This window comes from Oryctolagus cuniculus, chromosome 1 (genome assembly GCF_051225735.1).
Source record: "Oryctolagus cuniculus isolate XC-2025 breed Fujian yellow rabbit chromosome 1, ASM5122573v1, whole genome shotgun sequence".
NCBI lineage: Eukaryota > Metazoa > Chordata > Mammalia > Lagomorpha > Leporidae > Oryctolagus > Oryctolagus cuniculus.
In genome coordinates, this window is record NC_142867.1 from 108,668,691 (window position 1) to 108,682,810 (window position 14,120).

The window sequence follows — 14,120 nt, forward strand, 5'->3', positions numbered from 1 at the left end:
TGCAGAACCAGCATCCCATATGGTCACTGGTTCTAGTCCCGCATGCTCTACTTCCAATCCAGCTCCCTGCTAATGCACCTGGGAAAGCAGAAGATGGCCTGGTCATCCTAGGGCCCTTGCACTCACATGGGAGACCCAGAGGAAGCTCCTGGCTCCTGGCCCAGTTCTGGCTGTTGTGGCCATCGTGGGAGTAAATCAGCAGATGGAAGAACTCTCTCTCTTTTTCTCTCCATCCCTCCCTCCTCCCTCCTTCCTTCCCTCCCTCTGCCTCTCTGCTTCTCAAATAAATTGTTAAAGGGGGTGGGGGGGTCTCAAATCACCAGAGCACCACACCATCCCCAGTGTCCCCAGAGAGGGTCCCTGGCTCTGGCAAAGACTAACAAGTGGAAGCACAGGGCCAAGCACCCTTTGCACTTAGTGTTAAAGGTGTCAGACTGGCTAGCAAAAGAGGGGAACACAAGTGAGCCCCCTTGGGAAACAGGTGGCACAAAGGAACAGAACCAGCAAAGACTGGCAGGGACTGGTTTTTGGCCTGTCAGTTAAGCCCCTGGGGTTAAGTTGTCCAAGCCCCACATGGGATATCCTGGCTTCAAACCCTGGCTCCTGACTGCAGCTTCCTGCTAATGTATCCTTGGAGACAGCAATGAAGGCCCCTCCCCCAGCCCCCAGCCGAGTGGGAGACCTGGATGGAGTTCTGGGCTTCAGCTTGGCCAGCATTTAGGGAGCTCTCCTTTAAGGAAAGGGAAGCGGAAGGGAGGAGATGGGTGGGCCAGGCCGCAAGGGCTGCCCGGGATCGGCCCAGGGAAGGCCTTGGAGGAGAGAGCGTTTCACTCCTGCGGTGCACTCGGCCTCCAGAGAGGGTCCGCCTCTGCACACCGGTCCAGCCTCGCTCCCCACGCTGGGCAAGCTCCGCAGCGCCCCTCCACCTCCGGACCGACCATCGTCGGACAGCCCCGGGTGGGCAGGGGTCTCGGTTTATTTCAGAGCGGGCCACTTGCAGCCGGGGAAGCCGTGCTAACGCCCGCGGAGCCGGCAGGCCGGGAAAGTTAACTCGGCACAATCGGCGCATCAAAGCGGCGCAGCTGTGGCTCGCGGAGCCGGCGTCGCTTTCTTCTCAAGGCTCCCTTCTCCCCGATTAATCAGCGGCTACAGCGCGGCGCTTTGATCCCCGAAATCAAACCCTCCGTCTGATGGGTGACTTGATGTTATGCTAATCCGAGCTGATTGAGCTGAGATAATTACACTTCATCCAGGTTTCCTGGGAGTTCCGAATAAATATTGATGCACATCTGTCCCCCGCTCAGGTGTAGCGGGGAGCTTTGCGCTGGCAACAGTTTCGTTCCGGCCCGGGCGCGTGCGCGCGTGCCGCCGCCAGCCGCCCACCTCGGCCTCTGCGCCCGGGCGCTGGGAGCCAGGCCTCCGCGCACCGCCCGCGGGCGCTGTGAACCTGGAGGGCGGCGCGCAGCTGTGCTGCTCTGGGCTTTGAGTCGCGTTGCCTGCTTACGGGCTGTGTAGTCTTGGACTCCGTGGCTTAATCTCTCTGAGCCCCCCAGGGCCTTCGCATCTCTTACCGATTGCGGTGCGGGAGAATGGGCGTTATGAGTCACAGCCGGTCTTGCTGGCACCCGCGCTGGGCCCTCCCTGCCGAGGGCCCCACCGGCGCCTCCTCCCTGCCAGCGCTCGCGTGCCCAGGCTGCTGCAGACGCTATAGAAATGCATAATAAAGACGGCGTTCCGGTGCCGCTCCTCCCCGCGGGCTAATTAGGTCGTGTTTGTAAAGCACTTGGAAGACAAAACGCGCCCCAAGTGTTAATTATCATTAGCCCCGTCCCAACACGCTTCCCCGGCAGCAGCGCGGGGAAGCCATAGTGTCCCCTGGCCAGCCTGCGCCACAGCGGCCGCGAGGGCGGGGCGCGGGGACAGATGCCAGGCCGCGCGGCCCAGCCCCTCCTGGCTCGGGATGAGGGCCGCGGGGACAGAAAGAGGGGAGGAAGAGGCACATAGTAGCAGACGCATCTAATTACGGGTGTGTCTGCCTCCCACTCCCGGCTGTCTGGGAAGGCCTCACAGAGTCCTTGGCCCTGGGGAGATGGACCCCTGGCACTGACTGCTGGACTGCCCTAAACAGTGTCTTGAATCTCAGGGTTTGCCCCTGGCTGCCCCTAAAACTTTGTCCCCCACTAACCAGAAACCCTGTTGCGCAATCCAAACCCCCAGCAAGGCCAGGCCCGAGGAACCAGCTCACAATGGCTTTAATTCTGGCAGATCTTGGCCTTGCCCTCAGAATGAGACTTTTCTGGAAGTCTATTCGACTCCTTCCTCATCCTCCAGGCAATTAGCCTTCCTCTCCGGCTGGAGGGGTGGGGGAGGAAGGGGCCCTGAGTCCTATCTGGTCCCATTTCCCACCTTCATTAGGGATGTGGGGCAGAAGGCCCAGGTGCACAGGTGAATGTGGAGTGGCATTAGGTCCCTAACTCGCAGCGCCCCGTGCCGTGGTTTTATCACGTGGGAGAGAAGCTAAATGCGTGCTCGCTTGTTACCACGCCACTACCTCCCCTGCAGAGCCCCCTCACACTCATCCGCCCCCATCGGGAGGGTCTTCCGGGACCCCCGCTGCCTGGGCCCTCCTCATTCCCTCACATCACAGTGGCTGTGTCTTGCCTCCCCTGTTCTGACCAAGCTGGAGCCCTCCTTCCACCCCACCCCTCAGCTGCCGTGCCCACCTCCGTGTCCCTGTGCACACGGGACCCTCTGCCAGGAACGCCTTCCCCCTCCCTCCACCTGGTCTGCCAGGTGAAGGGCAGAGAGAACCCTGTCCCCAGCTCCTCCTCCAGCACTGGGCAAACATGTCCTTTGTGATAAACCACAGCAGCACTTAGATTCTTTCCATTGAAAAGGATAAGGAAGATGTGCAGAGTCCCTTACAATTTACAAAGTGCATTTAGGGGCTGGCGCTGTGGCACAGTAGGTTAATCCTACGTCTGCAGCACTGGCATCCCATATGGGTGCTGGTTCTAGTCCTGGACACTCCTCCTCTGATCCAGCTCTCTGCAATGGCCTGAGAAAGTAGTAGAAGATGGCCCAAGTGCTTGGGCCCCTGCATCCACGTGGGAGACCCCAAAGAAGCTCCTGGCTCCTGGCTTCAGATTGGCCCAGCTCTCACTGTTGTGGCCACTTGGGGAGTGAACCATCAGATGGAAGACCTTTCCCTCTGTCTTTCCCTCTCATTATCTGTAATTCTACCTCTCAAATAAGTAAATAAAATATTTAAAAATAAAGTGCATTTAAAGCCTTTCTCTGAGAAACCAAAGTTCAGAAATGTCAGGGGATTTGCCCAAGGACACACCCTGGTTAATGGCCGTGCTGGGGCAACAGCCTGGGTATGCTGTCTCCAGACCCTGTGCAACACCTTCACGTCCATCCTGCAATTGTATTTCTTTCTTTATTGGAGAGATGGATGGAGACAGACACACACAGAAAGACAAAGACAAAGAGCGCACACGTTCCCATCCACTGATGTGTGCCCAAAATCACTGGGGTGAGGCCAGGACCAATGCCAAGAGCTGGGAACTCAACCCAGGTCCCCCAGGTGAGTGGCAGGAACTCAACTACCTGAGCTACCACCATTGCCTTCCAGGATCTGCACCAGCAGGAAGCTGAAGTCAAGAGCCAGAGCCCAAAACTGAACCAAGTACTGCAGTGTGGGACACACGTGTCTTAACCACCAGGCCAGTCACACACTCTGTATTTCCTCGTAAAACTGCATATTCCATTGCTCCCCCACTGCTTTACTAAAATCAAGCATTTACATCAATGAGCATTTTGCTATGGGTACTTCCTGTTGTTGCAGAAGCTGATGGATGGGGCTGGGCGCCAGACATCTCAGAATCAAAAGGCAAACCTCCTGGGTTGGGGAGAAGGAATGTCCAGGCCTCTCCCTGGGGAAAAAGACTAGACACTCCACAAAGCAGGCATGGGCCTCATCTACCCCTTCCACCCTAGAAATTCCTACACGGCATTTCATAATGTTTGTTGGCTTCCAAGCAGGGATACAATGGAAGACCAGGCAGCCTGAGGTCTGCGGGCAAGAGAGAGATAAGGAGGCCACGCCCCTCCGCCTCCCTGATCCCCAGGTTCCCAAATTTTCCAGAGCATGAGATATCACCTGGGGAGTCTGCTATCCCGTCTGGGAGAGCCCCACTCCCGTCTGGGAGAGCCCAGGACTCTTCTTCAGGCACCTCCTCACCCAGCACACGCGCCCCAGGGAAGCTAGGACGAAAGCGTTCCTTCCTCCAGCCCCCCCCCCCCCAGATGCTGAGCACACACAGAGATCCCCGGAGGTCAACCATGCAGGGAAGATGCTCCTTCAGGCAGAAAGCAGTGAGACCACCTCCGGGGTGGGGGGTTGGGGGGCAGGGCCATCCCGCAGGCCTGGTGGGCGCGTGGCAGGCATTTGGCCAGGCCTACAGCAGTAGAAGTGGGGTGAAGGGATACTAAGGACACTGGTCCACCTGCTGCTGGGAGCCACCTGCTCCTCCACTCCAAGGGGCTTCTGCAGAGAGGAGCAGCGTGGGATTGAGGATGCAGGATATGTGATGGGTCACTGGGCAGGCAGGTGTGCTGCCCATGAGGAGCTCTGGGGACACGCAGGGCTGCCTTCTCCACTGGACACAGGAGGTCAGGCTGGAAGGCCCATGAAAATGTTTTGTTCTCTTTTAAACTCAGAAGAAAATAAATAAGGGGCTAGCATTGTGGCGTAGCAGGTTAGGCCACCACCTACAATGCAGGCATCCCATATGGGCTCCAGTTCGTGTCCCAGCTGCTCCACTTCTGATCCAGCTCCCTGCTGATGGCCTAGGAAAAGCAGCAGAAGTGCCTGGGCCCCTGCCACTGACGTGGGAGACCCAGATGAAGCTTCTGGCTCCTGACCTTGGCCCAGCCTAGTTCTGGCCATTGCAGCCATCTGGGGAGTGAAGCAGTGGATGGACGATATCTCCTCTCCCCTGCATCCATAACTCTGACCTTCAAACTAAATAAAAATCTTAGAAGAAAAGAACTTTCAGAGAGAATGAGAGTTATAACATACAATGTGAATTCACGTGTCTATATACCAACACAGTTATAAAGCAGAATTTATTTTGATGGCAGAAGGGACCTGTGAAAACAAAAATGCCTGAGAACCACCAAAGTCACAAAGCGGCCTGAGGCAGGGGGCAGGATGTGGGACAGGAGGCCCTGGAGCCTCAGGGGCTTCCCAGAGAGGAGAGGGGACTTCCCCTGGGAGCTGGAACTTACAGTGGGCCTGATCCCTCTCGGGCTGTGCCCGGGAGGCTGGCAACCCAGCAGGGGTCTGGAGTTGTCAAGGTGATGTTCAGCCAAGCTCCCCATAGCAACCTCAGGCCTACATGTGGGGCTCAAAATGAGAAATGGGGACAGAGAAGCCTGGGTACATGGGCAGGAGGATAAACAAACGGGAACGGATCCAGGTGAGCACATTTATTTATCGTCAATACGCGCGGTCCCTGTTGATTCGAGCTGCACATCCTTCAATCTGTTCCCTAAGTGGGGAGAAAGAGAAGGACCAGCCTGGCCTGGCCTGTGCTCTGGTGGCCTCGCTCTCGTCCCCTGCCCCGTGTCCTGCATGTGGCGAGCACGCGGCTCCACCTGCAGTCAGAGGCCACGGTCACTAATCCAGAAATGAAAGCGCCCGGAGAAAACAGGCTAATCAAATTATACATTCCTGAGAACCATTTATAAGCCGGGTACATTCTTTAATCTTAATTAGAAATCTGAGCAGCTCCCACCGTCTCTGTAATCAACATTTAAACAGCACTGACCCCCATGGCGCTAACCTTGAGAGCCACGCGCAGGTCGGCAGGCAGCCAGGCAGCCAGGGAGCCAGGGCGGGGTGGGAGCAGCCTCCTCACACGACAACATTGGACCACTCAGCCACCCCTCGTTACCCCATGGGCTCCCCTGCCTGATGACACACGTACACCCGGCTTTAATCTACGCCATCCGCCCTGCCCCCACCCAGGCCCAGGTGTAGGAGCTCCTGTCGCTCACCTAACAATTACAGAAGTTTTCTGACTGGCCCGTTCTCTATGCTGCAGCCCAGTGATCTTTCTACAAAGCACTTCTGATCACGTTGATTCCTGTAAAACTCCCCCCAAGTTTCCTTAGAGCCTTCAAGATACAATCCAACACCTGCCACCCCCAGCACGGCGCCCCAGGCTTTGTGGGCTGGCCCCTACCTGCCTCTTTGTCGCATTCCTCCACGACACTGAGCCACTGTGAGCCCCCACGTGCACTGGGGGCCTTGATTTGCTGAGCCTTTGCACATCCTATGCGTCCTGCCAGGAATGCTTCCCTCTAACTTTAACAACCCGGCTGGCTCCCATTTAGCCTTTAAAAACCTTGCAAAGAAAAGCCACGTTCTGTAGGGCAGTTTTAAACGTTCTCTTTTTCCCTCTGAAGGCCCAATGATTTTCATCTATGAAACTGACAACAGAGCAGAAGCAGGCAAATTTATTGACATGCTGCAACACGGGACTCATACAAAAAGTATGAGACTCAAATTAGGGCTGGACAGCTGCCGCTTCCGTGTGCAGGAAGACGCTGGGACTCCTGGAGGGAGGTGGCCACAGGTAGCGGGAGGGTGACAGCCAGCAAATGCACTAACAAGGTTGTCTTCCCACGCAGATGAATCCTCCCAGGTAACACCGAGGTAGTAATCTCTAGCTAGGCCTATGGTCAACTCCACCACCCCAACCCCATCTCTTTGCTAGGCCTTTGTCAGATGGAAAAGCCCTGCCCACATCTGCTGTTTACTAGATGTAAATGTCTTTTTACAAAGGGACCGCTTTTCAGACCCTTTTTTGGGTTTTCGGCCCCTTTGAATAGACACCTGAACATATGCTAAAGATGTTCTTTGGGGTGGCCTATTTCAGACCCTCTCTGTCCACACACAGGCTTGTGCAGGAAAACTCCCAGCCGCGTGACTCGTCATAGACCTAGGCTGGAAGCGATCCAGATGTCGTCAGCTGGTGGATGCATACACAGGAAAGAAGTCAGCGTTGACAGTGTGTTAGGCAGCCACTTGGGACACCTGCATCCCTTGTCACTGTGGATTCGAGTCTCAGCTGCTCAGTGCTCCTGATCCAGCTTCCTGCTAAATACCTGGGAAGGAGCAGAAGATGGCCCAAGTACTTGGGTCCCTGTTACCCACATGGGAGACGGATGGAGTTCCTGGCTCCTGGCTTCAGCCTGCCCTAGCCCAGGCTGTTATGGGCATTTGGAGAGCAAACCAGCTAGATGAAAGATCTTTCTTCTCTCTCTCCCTCTCCCTTTCAAATAAATAGATAATTTAAAAATGAATCTCAAAAACATGATGCCAAGGGAAAGGCTGCAGACAGAAAGACTATGCAGGATGTGATTCCACTTGCAGGAACGTTCCTGTAGAGGCAAACCCACGGACCCAGAGGCAGATCAGTGGCTGCCTTGAGCAGTGGGTAGAAGCAGCCCCAGCAGCACCTGGGTGTGACAAGAGCATCTTTGGGGGTGAAGGAAGCAAGCATTCTAAAGCTGCATTTGGGTGTTGGCTGCGCAATGCTATAAACTCCCGGCAACCACTGAGCTGCACACTTGCAGTGGGTGAGCTTTATGATATGAACAACCTTCCCAGGAAAGCTGTTCAACAGTAACACTCACTCATGGGTGGTCAGCAGGAGGAGCAGGGAGATCTGTGATGAGACAATGTGGAACCCAACAGGTGGGATGCGTGCTCACAAAAAAAATTCTTCTAAATTCTCTGCTTAAAATTTTTCCAAAACATTAAGGGGGAAGGGGGCTCTTCTTCCAGCCCCAGCCTTTTGGAGGCTGTCCCCCGACACTCCTCGCACCCACCTTGGAAAGAATCCAGCACGCACCGCCCCTCACTGGCTTGGCTTGCCTGACACCGGCTCATTCCTCAAGAAGCTGGGTTTCTTTGTCCTGCCCGGGGCCCCTTGAAGAACGCTGTTTTGCAAAGGCGAGGCTAGAAAGAAGGTGGCTGCTGAAAGGCCCCAGATACAATGCAACCTTTGCTCTGGGGCTTTTTTTGTTTGTGTCAAGTGGTTTAGTAAAATCTGACTCACTTTTCATAAATTATTTATTTGAGAAGCAAAGAGTTGGGGGGGAGAGAGAGAGAGAGAGAGAGAAAGAGAGTTCTTGTTTGCTGTTTCATTTCCCTAAATGCCCACAACATCTGGGGCTGGGCCAGGCTGAAGACAGGACCCAGGAACTCAATCCTGGTCTCCCAGGTGAGTGACAGGGACTCAGTTGACTACGTGAGCCATCACCTGCTGCCTCAGGGTGTGCATTAGCAGGAAGCTGGGGCTGGGTCTCAAACCCGGGCACTCAGGAATATGAGGTGAGCAAGCTAACGGTGGTTTTCACCTATAGGCCAAACACTCACCTCTGCCTTCCCTTTTGATTGCTGGGGCAGGAGTCCAATTTATATAACAAGCCTAGAGCCTTCAGGGAGAAAAGAGATGAATGGCATAACCCCTGCTTCACAAACTCAAAGATAGCCCAATGTCCCATAAAACCCAGACCTCTAAAATAATATTACTTTAGGAATAAGGGTACCCAGGTGGGTGACCTGGGCCCAAGACAAGGACGTGAAAGTTCACAGGAGAGGGTTGGTTTGGGCAAACCACACTCAGGGTGCAGAAGTCCCTCCAGGGGCTCAGATATGCTTGGAGAGTTGTACTTCTGGTAGAGGCTTAAGCAGGTGAGTGAGAGCCATGACAACTGAGGGCTTGAAGCCCTTGGGAACCTACTGTGGCTTGACAGGGGACCTAGGGTCAGAGGACAAGTGGCCAAGGGCTGTGAGAAGGCACAGCAAGTCACAGCAGCACAGGGCCGTCAGACTGCCACTTCACCTGCGCTTGGTGGTGTTGGAAAAAAGTGACCCCACTGGGAACACATATGCCACTGGGATCTTATTGTATAAGTCAGTCTTGAGGAAGGTTTTTGTTGCAGCCAAAAGCTTGCTGATTGATACGGTTCTTTCTACACAGTTTTTACACACTCGGTGAGGTCACGTCGCAGTCCAGATGGGGAGTCACTGGGAGGCTGCTGTACTCCTGTCTCTGTCCCTGGATCTTCACGCAGAGCCCTGGACTGCGAGTCCAAATGTGTGCTGAGTACATGAATGGCTGAACCCAAGACCTCTGCAGGCTGACTCCCCCGATTGCCAACCCAGGGTGTTCCACCTGAAATCTCAGGTTAGCATGAGCTCCTTCCCGCTTTAAGAAGTCCCAAGTTTTGCAAGTGTCTTTTCCTCGCACCTTTCTTGGTATGGCTGGCAGGGGGATAGAGAAAACTCAGGTCCTGGGGACTTATTTGTTGTCATATGGTGTTTGGGAACCACAGGTCAGAACTCCCTCCTTGCAGACCAGTGCCTCCCATGCGCCAGGAACCATGCTAAGATGTAGACATAGCGATGCGTGGCATGCAATCCTTGCCTTCCTAGACCTTGTTTTCCAGTCAAACGGAGAAACGAGGACGTGCGGGCGTGGGGCCTATGCAATGGGTGTGACGCACTGCACAGCTCTGGGCTTGGGTAACCCACAGGTGACAGTCTGGCTGCCCGAGAAGCTGGCTTCCTCACTGTCTTGTGGCCCTCCGAAGTCCCTGGGTGTTTTCATAGATCCCAGTGGCATATGTGTTCCCAGTGGGGTCACTTTCTTCCAACACCACCAAGCGCTATTTGAGGAGCAGTAAGTCCAGCGGTGAGACAGACACAGAAAGGGTTGATTCGTGGGCATGGGTGTGGGGGTGTGAGCAGAAACCCAGGTCTTCTTGTCTCTCCTCTGTGTGCCCCCTGACTTTCTCTTCATCCCCAGCCTGGTGACAAGATCAGCCGCAGCAGCTCCAGGCATGCCTTCCAGACCTGGTAGCACACAGCACACGAGGCCTATTGTTCTCTTCCACACTGTCTTCCAGATGCAGTAAGACTTTCCTGCAAAAGCCTCCTCTTTCCCTCTTGCTCGTGTCTTATTGGCCCAAATATGAGACACAACACCACTTCCTGAGCCAGTCACTGGGGAAGACCCAGATGGAGTTCTGGGCTCCTGGATTCGGCCTGGCCCAGCCCCAGCCATTTGAAGAGTGAACTAGCAGATGGAACAGTCTCTCTCCCCACCCCCACTCCCCTCCCATCCTCCTCTTCCTTTCAAACAAATAAACGTATAGATCTTTTTTTTTTTTTTAATGAGCAGGAATTATCAAAAAGACAAGAGGCAGAGGGGTGTCCCCAAGAGTGGGCTCAGCACTTGTGGAAACAAGAAAATGTTCTGTGAAGAAGGAGAGGCCAGGCAGGCTGGGGTGCTGGGGTGCTGGGGACAGGAGAAATCCAGGACCTGCTGGAGGAGGCCTCAGGGGCTGTGTAAGGGCCCTGACCTTGAGTCTCCAGGAGCAGAGGAGTCAGGTTTGTATGAGGAGGGCTTTGAAGGCAGTGAGACAATGTCCCAGCGTAGGCAGGAGCGAGAGGCGCGTTTCCAATGAGGATCCGTGCCGCATTCTCCTCCAGCCAATCGGCTCGCGCTGCTCCTGGAGCTGTCCGCGGTATCTGCAGCAACAGCGGGGGAGCAGCTGAGACTACCGCCTGCCCCGCAGGCCCTGTAGCAAGGACAAGCAGAGCGGACAGGAGGCAGCAAACCCACTCCCCTCTCAGCAGCCCACAATGAAGCTACCACCCGGGACAGCCAGGCCTGCAGTGAGCCTGACTGCACCCCTTGAGTCTCCCTGCCCCCACACCATGGTGCTGCCGGCAGCCCGTGCCGTCTCTCCAGCTTTACTAAGGTAGCTGCTGTCTGCCCCTTGGCCTGCAGCCCCCGACCCTCCAGCCAGAGAGAAGGGAAACATGGAGTCACAATGCGGAAGCCGGGCAAGGAAACCATGAGCTCCTGGTCCCTCTCAGCCCCTGTACTCCCACTTCCAGGCTCTGCTGCAAACACACCTGCTTCTCCCTGGACTCCTGGGTTCTGCTCCCCTCCCCTCTCCCATTCCAGCTTCAGAGGGGTCAGCCCCCACTTCCTCGCCACCTGTGGCCTGGCTCCCACCAACTAGGTTATTATTAATATGGCCACAGCCACTCAGCACCCCCAGGGACCACCTCGAAGAGCCCTTCTCAATCCTCATCCTCTATGATATCTGAGAGGTGTTCTTCACTTTGCACAACCCCTTTCTTCTTAAATTCAACTCGGTATCAAACCCTTACTTCATGGAAGCACTCACAGTCATGGATCTCAGCCTGGCTGCTGTGTCACTGCTGTCTGGCTCCCTGGCCCTCCGGCCACTCCCTGCCTGCCTCTTTCACACCTCTTTCCACCCGCGGCCATGGCCCCACACCTGTGCATGTTCTCATCGTGTGTCTCCAGCCATCTTCTCCCATCTCTCGTTCTTGTGTAACAATGACTTTCACATCTAAATCCCCAGCCCCTCACCTCCTGAGGCAGCCCCGCCTCCCCCAGGAGGCTTCCGCTGGGCCCTGCTCTCCCTGCACCCCCTACCTCACCCCTCCTTCTTCCCAGCTTCTCAGAATGCATCCACACCTCCACACTTGACCCCGTGGAGTTTCCCAGGACACCTAACGCCCCCTGGCCCCTGAGTCTTTAGATTCTTAAAATTCTCATTTTTGCCATAAGCAAACCTTAGGGTCTCCCTAGACATTTGTCTAGTGGAGTCCAGACTCCTCCATGGTCGGCCCCAAGCAGTGCTACAGCCTTGTTTCTGAGGACACTCCTCTGGATGCTGCCTCTGGACCCAGGCCACCCCCGTCCCTGCAGTGCCTTCTCTCCCCCAGCCCATCAGGCTGTTGTCTGTTGCCTGGCTCACTTCTCAGTTCCAGCCATGGGAGCAGATAGAACCTCCAGCTTTGTGATTGAGAAACCTGGGTTCACAAACACCACTCAGAAGCCTGGGTTCACAAACACCTTGCATTCACAGCAAGGCCCTTAATGCTTTGACTTGGACTTGAACTTTGCACGCTGAACTGCAGGGATTTTTCCTGTGCATGTTCACTGCTGGGAAGGAGGGGAATCCCGCAGGCTCCTTGCAGGCAGGGCCGCCTTGGCAGGAGAGGGAAGAAGGGTGCTCAGGCCCCTCCTCTCATCTCATCAACCCACGTGGGTGGAAAAGCAGCAGCAACGCTCACCACTGTGTCTACAAGGGCTGGGGCTGGTTCCTCCAGAACACGCCCAGGGGAGATGCTGAGTGAGGGAGAAAGCGGCTGCTCCCACATTGCCGTGTGTTCCTGCCAGGGCAGGGCAGGGCCAAGCTGCACAGACCCTCAGTCTGAGCGGCGCTGGGTGCACCAACATCTCTCATGAGCTGCAGCCCTCCCTACCTGTAAGCGCCACCCCCCCCGCCCCGCCCTGCCAGCCACTCTGTGCAGAGTGTCCTACGACGAATCTCCTCACATTCTCAGCACCACATTCCTAACCTCCTTCTCCAGTTTCTGGAAGAATCGGTGGTGCTCACTCGTGGGTGACCAGTTGTCAGGGATTGCAGAGCCGGCTTGATTCCCAGTACCCACTCCCTCTGCAGCAGCCAAGCTCCCCAGGGGTCAACCTCATAGGCCAAGAATGAGCCCCAGCACTCCTACTCACACTTCCTCTCCCCTTAAAAAAAAAGATGAGCTCCTTAAGAAACTGGATGCCCATTGAGGTCACTTTTTAATGCTCTTTCACTTCCTTTCATGCTCTCAGTTAACACCCAAAATCTGACTCTTCATAGGGGTCATCCAATCCTTTCTTCCCCAAATTGCAATTCCATTCTCAGCGGGGCTGGTCCCCATGTCCCTGTGGCTATCTGGTGGCACCCATGGCTCAAGGCGACTCCATCCCCTGCCCTGTGCCCCAAGCCCAGCATTTACACAGTCGTGAGGCAAACAGACACTCAGTACAAGTGATGATAATCTGTAGCACAGCCCGGTTCTGCATGTTTGCTCCCAAATTCCAAAGCGCAACTCCCCAAATATTACCCTCAGCTGTGCTCTCTTATGAGCTGGAGGCACAGGAAGGTGGCCCCATTATCAGAATACACCAGACAGCCAGCATGCACACAGACCAGGGCAGAGTCCTCCACACCAAGTGCCCTCGGCTGGCATCCGAGGTCCCCTGCCTCTGCTCCTTCGTCCCCCCACCCCCACCCCCAGACCTTGGGTCTCTCTTCTTCCCTCCCTGGATCCAGCTGCTTCCTCCTCCTGACCTCCGGCCCAGGCTCTCAGGCAATAGGTTCCATCAAGTCTTCCCCTTGATGGCAATCAGAGGGGACCTCGGATCTAACAACTCCCACAGGCAGGACAAGGGAACGGCCTCACAGAGACGACACCCAGAAGATAAACAAACCTTCCCCAGCCCAGCGGTTCTCAGCTCTTCCTGTGCACCAAAACCACCCAGGCAGCTTTTTAGGTATTGCTCCAATGACTCTCAGATGGGGCCCACGTGCCACCTGCAACCTGCAGGTGATCCTAAGGCGCAGCCAGGGTGCGTGCCTCTGCACTTGACACTGAGCACGACTCCCAGCGCAACTGAACATCACTTTCTCCTTCTCGCCAAAGACACTCTTCCTTGGCTGGGTCCGGACCCGGTCCCCAGCCTGCAAGAGGAGTCCAGAGGCAGCCAAGCTGCCCGCCATGGCAGGTGTCTGTGCTGACCTGGCACCGGGGCCGGAGCTGAGGGCAGAGCTGGGGCTGCTGCTGTCCCTCTCGCAGTGAGGGGCAGGGAGTGATGCAACGTGGCGGCGAGGATGGCAGAAAGGAGGCCACACCGCCGAGACACCGCTCACCTGGGCATCGCAGTCCAGCTGAAAGCTGTCTCACAATAGCCCTCGGCTGGACTCCCTGGGATTTGACAATGGGCACGAGGAAAGGGGCAGTAGCAAGCTAAAACAAAGACCAAGGGGGCGGTTTAGTCCTGCAGTTCTAAGACCCCTTCCAGCTCCCCAAGGGGGTCAGGGCTGCTCTCTAGCCCCTAGGGCTCAGGGCTCTCAGCCCGGCAGTCCTGCCAGGGGCCCCCAAGTCCTGGGAGGGAGGACACAGCACAAGCCTGGCTTCCCTAGGCCCAGCTGAG

The 14,120-nt window shown here is 55.8% G+C and overlaps 1 long non-coding RNA gene across 1 annotated transcript; it reads left to right on the top strand.

Moving 5' to 3' along the window:
* The first annotated feature begins 761 nt into the window (after positions 1–761).
* Positions 762–3,278, top strand: LOC149128547 (uncharacterized). The gene is made up of 2 exons (XR_016213219.1): positions 762–957; positions 3,045–3,278. It is a non-coding gene; the product is annotated as an uncharacterized LOC149128547 (long non-coding RNA).
* The last annotated feature ends 10,842 nt before the right edge of the window (positions 3,279–14,120 follow it).